This window comes from Pinus tabuliformis, chromosome X, assembly GCF_031772625.1.
Source record: "Pinus tabuliformis cultivar Carrire ecotype Pingquan chromosome X, CPIR1, whole genome shotgun sequence".
Taxonomy (NCBI): domain Eukaryota; kingdom Viridiplantae; phylum Streptophyta; class Pinopsida; order Pinales; family Pinaceae; genus Pinus; species Pinus tabuliformis.
This window is the reverse complement of record NC_142308.1, coordinates 555515383-555524415: the sequence shown is the minus strand read 5'-3', so window position 1 is coordinate 555524415 and position 9033 is coordinate 555515383. Positions and strand designations below refer to the sequence as shown.

At 38.5% G+C, this 9033-nt stretch overlaps 1 pseudogene; it reads left to right on the top strand.

Moving 5' to 3' along the window:
• The first annotated feature begins 571 nt into the window (after nucleotides 1–571).
• Nucleotides 572–9033, top strand: part of LOC149141215 (mannosyl-oligosaccharide 1,2-alpha-mannosidase MNS3-like) — a 41753-nt pseudogene continuing 33291 nt past the window's right edge.

The window sequence follows — 9033 nt, the reverse complement described above, 5'->3', positions numbered from 1 at the left end:
GCTACACTCTCATAACCCCTGCTACCCCCGCATTGCCTCTAAAACCCTGTATAAACCCATTTTCCCTCAGGACCCCAGGTGCAGAGTTTAAACCATCATATGACCGTAACCGCATGACCGCGAGCCTTCGCAGATTCTTTCCCTGTCACATCCGACATAAATTCGCGTGATCGAACCCGCGCCGTCCGATCATCTCCGCCGTGATCAAACGGTAGTTGCTCCTCCCGCGCCTTCGAACTGCCCACACGTTAACTTGCGATCAAGCAGCTTTCGTCACGTCCCGTCTGCCACGCGTCACTTGATGATAGGTATCATTCGGCGTGTACGATTACCTCCTGACCCCCAATAGCGGTGCGATAAATACCACTCATTGCCAAAGCCGTCCTCCCCGCTCATTAAACTCCGCACATCTTTTCCGCCCAATGATTGTCGGATCCACCGCGTCCAGATCCAACGGCTCACGAACCCTCGCTCCCGCTTTTGCCCGATACCTCCCGCTGAGAGATCTCTGCCGTTCATGCATTTGATCCAATGGCTAATACCTATTCTCTGCCTTGCCCGTACATCCGCCATGCAGTCCTCTCATCCTGATCACACCGTGCACCCGAAGGACAAAGGCGATCACCTACCAGTACCTGACACATTTCATCTTCAACAACTGCATTCAAGAAATAGTATGGCTGAGGAAAAAAGGACAGAACCCGAGCAGGTAAACACATTCAGCAGTTATGGAATTCTATCCTCTACAACACTCCACCTGCTCGAGAAGTACAATAGAGCATCCAAAGAAAATCAATTTTGTTCACTTCAGCAAGCAATTACACTCAGAAGTTCTTCCAGGTAGTTAAAGTGGTTGGTGGTCCATTATGGCCCCTCCACGCCTAGGATAGTAGGACATTTTTGTAATCAAACTCTATATATACCCAAAAAACAGATGTAATGAGGGTTGATGGTTGTTGTTTTGATGTAAGGTTAAACTTTTGGAGACTATAACTGCTTTGATACTTGTAATGTCTCGTCTTCATTTTCAGCTAATAGAAGCTTCTTTGCTGTTAATTGCTTACTTTCCATCTCTTTTCTGTTCCAGGCTGTGCTTGATAGGCATTCTTCCTAAACTGTTGATGTTTAGCATTAGAGGGGCTGTCATCCCACCTCTGTGTTTGAATCTCGTATGTATTAGTGAATGTATTAATCAGGTTTCTTTTCACTCAGTGACAGAGAGTTGTCATCCTATCCGTTCACTAGGGAATTATATTTGCAGACCTTTTTACTAGTTGCAGCCAGCCATCACAGGGTCCTGTGCATCTGCTGTTGTGGTCAGTATTCTCCATATTCACCCAATCCATAAATTGTGAGTAATTGGTGGTCTAAATCCTTGTAGTCTGGGGGTGTTCACGCATGTCTAGAGTCAAGCAAAGTAGGAGTGGTTATCTGGCTTGAATATGCATCATTCCTCCCATTCATCCATTTCCAACATTGAGTTGAGTTTGTGATGTCCCGAGCATCTTCGAGCTACAACCTAGGAGAGTTTCTTGGGGTGATAACATATCTCATTGTGAGCATCTTGTTTAGAGAGATTATTATTACTTCGAGAAAGCAAGTGATAGCTTCAAAATACCATTATTTGATTTAGTGAATGCTTCTTGTAATTGTGCACTTCAATATTTCTACTAAATATTCAGAAGCTCATTGAGCTAGGAAATAATTTCATGCATGTATTGTTAAGAGTTGTGAGACTCATCTCTTAATGATTTGATGGTATGTGTTTGCTTTTGTATATTGTAAGGATAAAGAACTAGTGCATTGCTTCCAACACACATCTTGTTTTAAGTTGTATGTTATTTATGTTTTAAGAATCATTGTTGATTGCGAACTTCTTTTCAATCGTTAAATGAGTCATTCTTTTTACATGCATATTTATCAAAGTATGCTAACATTCTTATTTTAAAGGTTCATGTCATTTATCTTGATTATGGTCATGTTTTGTGCATATTACTTGTAAAGTGCTTCACAAATCTATTTAACTTGTGTTCATCAAAAGTTGTATTAGTTTTCTTAAGCGTTGCTCATTTTGTCCAAAGAATGTCTTAAATCAAACTAGATGGTAGTCAAAACGATATACTGGATGGGACTCTTATTTGAAATGGTGTAGGGCTTAATTGGGACTTTGCACATGAGAGATTGCCTTATTTTTGGTGGAACATTTGCGCCCATCAACAAATTTGGCGCAAGAAGGATGGTTGCCATTATATGGTAGGATGATTTCCACATTATTTCCTTGAGACATCTAAGCAATCCAATAAGCAGACAGGTTCCCCTCCATAAAATCCTCTTTAAATTGAAGAACCACCTCCGCATGGTACTAGCATGTGTTTGAAGTTACTTAAGATTAGCTAAGATTTCTATTCCCTTTCATGCGTGAATGCACAAGGAAGCTTGGAATCCTTTTGGTTACCCCTATCTTACCCCATAAGCATTCAAGCAAACCATATACAACTTGTCATGGTGTGTTAGTTAGTACAATATATGTATTGGTTAATGCCTCTTTGGGCGATTTGGTAGGTTCTGCTAAAAGGAGTTCAAAAGAAGGTAACGAAGGACCAACCAATTTTGAAAATATGGAGGGAAACTGAAAATTTTGATAATCCAGAAAACGAAGGAAATCTTAGAATGAGAATGAGAGCTTATATTCAAAGAGTGAAAAAAGAGAAAAACAACAATATGGCTTACTTCCAACAACTAGTCTGGATGGCCCAAGGGGCACTTAATCTACTATGTATCCTACATCCTTTGCCTCATCATCTAGAGATTTTTCTGACAAAGTTCGACCCAAATAACTCTACTACTGCAGAAGACCATGTTAGCAAATTTTATTTGCAACTAAGATTATTGGATTTTCAGTATGATGATGTGGCTTATAGGATTTTCCCTTAAAAACTTGAGAACAAAGCCTCAACATGGTATCATAGTCTCTTGGTAGGTTCGATTACGAACTGGGGAGAGTTCAAGAAGGATTTTTTGGAGAAGTTTGCAAAGGAGAAGACACCAACTATGTTGTTGAAAGAATTGAGTAACCTTTATATGGGGAATAAAGAGAAGGTAAAGGATTTATTGCTTTACAAATATCCTGAATAAGTTTCTTGCATACGTCCCACCACATAATTCTATTACATCTTATTATTATACTACATCCCTACCAACTAATATCGTTATGTTCGTCAAAAAGGATAACAAAGGCACATTGGAAGAAAATTTTAGTGGAGATTTAACAGTGGAGGAAGATCTCAAATCCATTGGAATAATTAGTGCACAAGAAGATTCAAAGACTACCGATAAGAAATCTCAAGCTTCTTCTAGTAAATATTATGATAAAGATGCTTTTGATTTAGATAGCTTAACAAAATCTCTCAAGTAATTGACGTATGAAGTGTTTGACCTCAAGAGAAATACCAGTGAAAGTTCTTATAGTACTAAATCATTCAAACCTTTATTCAAAAATATAAAGAAACAACCGGCTAAGTCGGTGCAAAACTCCAACGTGGTTCTTGATGTGGAAGAGTTGGGCATGGATAATTATTGCACTTTTCATCAAGAAGCACAATCTAAGAAAAAATGCCAATAATCGCTACATAACATGATCATGATGGTAATAAAGTAATTGACCATTAAATATAAACTAGACCAGTCAAAAGAAGAAGAAGAAGAGGGTTCAACACCTGAAGATAATGTTGATGTTGGGTCACCCATATTGACATTAAATGTAATTAGAGGTAGTGAACCCCAATCAGTTTGTGAAGTTTTGGTCAAAGAATCTCCTCCAGCCAACCTTATAAAGACATACAATTTGAGGAGCAAGGAACCAGTGGTTGAGCCTACTCTAGATGATATTAAGAAGGAATTTCTAAGAAGAATCCTTCCCCCTAAGGATGCTACTCAAAATTCAATTCCTAAATCTTCAATTGATCAAGATTTGAAGAGTACCTCAAGAAATATTAAGAGTAATTCCAATACACCTGAGGCAACTAACAAGTTTTCTCAACCAACATCCTTGGCCAAGTCATGTAATGATGAAAGTGTATCTTGTGAAATGGATTACAACATCATAGAAGATTTGAAGAGAGCCTAGGGTAATATATCACTTTTCAAAGTAGCTAAGTTTCCTAGGCAAAGAGAATTGATTTTTATGACTTTTGCATCAATACCTTCAACAAGAAAAACCATTTCTTCTTCCAGGGATTCATCTTCTAGTAAATCTAAAGCCATGGTAAATATTGAATCGATTGTGAATGTGACCAAATGTTAATTTGAGAACATTAGTGCCTCCATTTTCGTTAACCTTTGAAATATTTAATGTTGAAGAATCTAAGGCAAGATGACATTAATTATTCTTATAACTATGATAAATGCTTGTGATTTCTTTTTACTTATTAGGATTATCTTCTTCTTCTTATTATTATAGCGTGTTCTTCAATCATCAAACAACTACCAAAACAAGAAGATAAAAAAGATACAAGTACACAAGATGTAGGATCCAAGCCAGGGCAAAACCTCTCCTCTTAAGAGGAAAACCCTTAAATCTCTTTTTATAGATTCTTTATTGATGAATACAAAGACCCTTGACCAACACTAAAGCCCTTCCAAGGCCAAGATCAACTTCTTAAGAATATGATTGCTTCACTACTTTCCAAATCCGGCAAAATCTCTTCCAAAAACACTACTTTGACCTCCAGCCACAACTTTTCATCCCTAACTGCAGATCTGCAACTCTGCCCCCCTGACAACAGCTGCTACTTCACACAAGTGGACTAGAACTGCTTCTTCTTTGCCTCTAGCTACCTCACTTGACCTAATTTCTCTTCTGGATCTAGAAGGAGACTTTTTTTGCCCTTCCTTCGGCTCTTTTTCACCATATCAAACCTCCTCAACGAAACCATAACTTGAGAGTAGAAACCCTAGCGAAAATTTGCAAAATTTCAGCCCTCTTCTCTGCATGAGTGGAGAGAAAGAGAGAGAGAGGAACCCAAAACACTTCTTATCCTTCTTCTACCTTCTTTGCTGCCCTATTTTGCTTCTTCCTTCGCATAAGAGAGAGGAATGAATGTGTCCAAGTGAGGTCAAATTGTCTCCTATATATGGGTCTTCCACGGGTACGAATTCCAGCTTCTAGGCCGACTTGACAGGCTAGCAAGCTGACTTGGTCTTAAAAGGCTCAGTAAAATACAAAAATAATTCTTTTTACAATTTACAAGATGCCTAATGGAGTCTTCATATTATGGAAATGTCCCTATTTGACTTCTTGACCTAGGACAACCCTAGAAGCACTTTCAATTAGTGCTTGACCTATAAAACAAATTTCTTGGGCAAGAAACCCAAGCTCAATCATAATAATAATAATAATAATAATAATTTTTCTTTCTTTTACAAAATAAAAGAATCAAAAGTACATTTCATATTTATGAATATTGAACCTAGTTACACTTTCTTCAACACTCCCTCTTAACTAGGGAGGTATTCATAAATGGTACATGGCTATTCTCAATACTGAAGAGATCTCATAAGAAGAGTCAGACTAGTAATCCATCTGTATAGCATCATTATAACCAACATTGTCACATAGAAAGGCCTTGACTAACAACTTTATCTCTCAATAGATTAGAGCACATTGTTGGTGAGACCAATGATTATGGACACCTTCATCATTATCTCTCAAGGTACATACCCACCCAGGTGTTCACCGAGTATGACCTTCTAGGACTATTCTTATCTTGGGTCCCCAACCCTCAAAGAATATTGGTTCTCTTGCCTACTCTTATCTTGGATGCCCTACCACATCCTCAAAGAGTATCAAATGCCATATGATTACTCAATCCTCCATTCTTTCTTCCAAAATGAAGACAAGAATGATGTGTCTATCTCTCCCTCTCAACTAGGGAAGATATGCCAACCAATCTAAGCTTGTTTCTAAAATACACAAAATTCTTATTGGGAAGATATTTTTTCAAAATATCAACATTTTTATCATCATTGGGGATATACTCCAGCTTCAGTACACCATCTTGTACCAAGTTTCGAATGTAGTGGTACTTGTTTTTAATGTGCTTCGTCTTTCGATGAAATATCGGGTCCTTAGATAGTCTTATACAACTGGTATTATCACAATGTATTATGGTAGGGTCCAACGGTCCTACAAACAGATCATATAACATCTTCCTTAACCAGACCGCTTCCCTGCTCACTTCACAGGCTGCAATGTACTCGACCTCAACACTACTCAAATCCATTGTCTCTTTCTTTCTGCTCATCTAAGAGACCATGGAGGATCCCAAGATAAAACATCCTCTTGTAGTGCTTCTTCCATCCTTCTCGCTTCCTCCCCAATCGAAATCAGTAAATCCTTCTAGATGAACATATTTTCCTTTTTCATACTTTAGGCAGTAGTGGATGGTTCCCTGCAGATATCTCATTATATGCTTGGCAACTATCCAATGATCATGTATAGGCTCCATCTGAAATTGACTGAGAACATTTACTGCAAAACATATGTCTGACCAAGTATTCACCAAATACATCAGGGAGCCAATCAGTTGTCTATACTTAGTAGGATCCACTGGACTAGATTCATAATTCCTTAACATTTTCAAGTTTGTGATCATCGGAGTTGTCATGGGTTTGCATTCCATCATATCAAACCTTTTCAATAGCTTGATCACATACTTTCCTTGTCCCAGGAATATTTCATTTGGTTCCTGCCAGACTTCCAGTCCCAAATAATAATGCATAAGTCCTAGATCCTTCATATCAAATTTGGCTGCCAACATTTTCTTACACTCTTGAATTATTTCTTCATTACCAGTTAATATAAGATCATCTACATATAGAAGAATGATGACAAGTTCATCATTCTCTACTTTGATGTAGAGATTGGGATCTGTCATGCTTTTCCTAAAACCCAACCTTTGCAAGTATGCATCCATTCTAGCATACCATGCCCTAGGAGCTTGCTTGAGGCCATAAAGTGCCTTCTTCAATCTGCGTACATGAGTTTCTCTACCCTTTACTTCTAATCCCAATGGTTTTTCTATGTAGACTTCTTCATCTATGGTATTATTCAAGAATGTTGTTTTGACATCCATTTGATGTGCCTTCCATCCTATTGATGCTACCAGAGATATTAGAGATCAAATCGTGGTATACCTTGTTGTGGGAGCAAAGGTTTCTTCATAGTCAATGCCTTCTTCCTGAGAGAAGCCTCGAGCCATGAATCTAGCCTTGAATTTATCTATGCTTCCATCTGTAGCATGCTTGATCTTATACAACCACTTAGAGGTTACCACTAATTTGTTTTCTGGTCTTGGAACAATTTCCCAGACTCCATTCTTCATGTAGAAGTTTTGACTGTAGATTAACCTGATAATGCAATATAACTAAAGCAAAATACTTTAATCTACTTCTGCAATCAATTTTGCGGAAGCTTAAAAGATCTGAGCAAGATCAAGCTGAACACATATAACCAGAAGAAGAATCAATGCACATGAAACATAGAAGAATACTCAGGGGAAAGCCTCAGCTAAAAACCCCACTATCTGTATTACCATACAAGTGGAAATATATCAGGATTACACAAATCCTTAGCTCTCACAGCTAGCCATCTCTCAGTACAATCCCTCACAGATGCTCACAGACATAATAGACTGCTCATAAGACTTCTCTTCAGCCCTCCAAGCTCCTATTTCCTTGCGTTGTTTCTCTTGGGTGATCCTACTATTACCAAGTGTAACACTGATCACTCACACTGATCTCACACCCTGTACAATTGTGCAATCCTCAAGGAATGAATTCCTTCTGCATGCATGAGTTTTGTTTATAGGAAAACACATGAAACTGATAGTACACTATCCCTGTCTTTAATCTCAACTAGGTCTTTCTCAGAATAGACATGCATGAGTTACTGATGAGAGAATCTTTTGTTATCTGGAGTACACTAGTTGGATGCATGCATGCATTAACTGACTGAACTCACAATTAGTTCCTCAAACAGTTTGGAACTAATTTAACTAGACTTAACTCGGTAAACTGAGCTAACTAATTACAACTCAATATTATCTCCTTAATTTAAGGGATAACTGTTGCATGACTTCACAACGACTTCTAACTTGAATTTCTCAAACTAATCAACTCAAGATGAATTAATTAACTATTTTTCAAGTAGCTCGTGAGACTAAATTCGAATTTTAATTCAAGGACAAATTAAAATTGGAATATTCTTGTTGCCACATTTCAACACTCCCTCTCAACAAGAAAGGGATTATCTGTCACCCCGATCCTGCCTCTATGGAACTCGAATTTACACTTTGACAATGCCTTTGTCAAAATGTCAGCATCTTGTTCCTTGGTTGAAATATACTGCAACAACATGATCCTCCTTGCTACATAGTCTCTGAGATGATGATACTGGATATCGATGTGCTTGGACCTATCATGAAATACCGGATTCTCAGAGAGTTTGATACAACTCTAATTATCACAATAGATCATAGTTAGATCCATCCTCTGATAAAACAAACCAACTAGAATTTTCTGCATCCAGATGGCCTCACATGCTGCTTGACTTACAGCCATGTATTTGACATCTGCCGTGCTGAGTGCAACCGCCCTCTGTTTCCTGCTATACCAAGAAACTGCCGTCGAAGCAAGGTTGAAAATCCCTCCTGATGTGCTCTTCCGATCTGATGGACTCCCTACCCAATCTGCATCATTGAAGCCCTGTAGCTTCACTCCCTCTGTCCATCTGTACCATAATCCATACTGAGATGTGCCTCTGAGGTATCTCAAGACATGATTTTCCGCCTTCCAAAACATCTTAGTAGGTTGAACCATAGCTTGACTCAATTGGTTCACAACATAGCACAAATCTGGTTGTGCGTTCACTATGTACATCAGTGAACCCACAAGCTGCCTGTACATAGTAGCCTCTACTACTTCTCCTGAAGTAGCATCCTCCTTCCTCTAGTTACCTGCTAGAGGAGTCTGCAT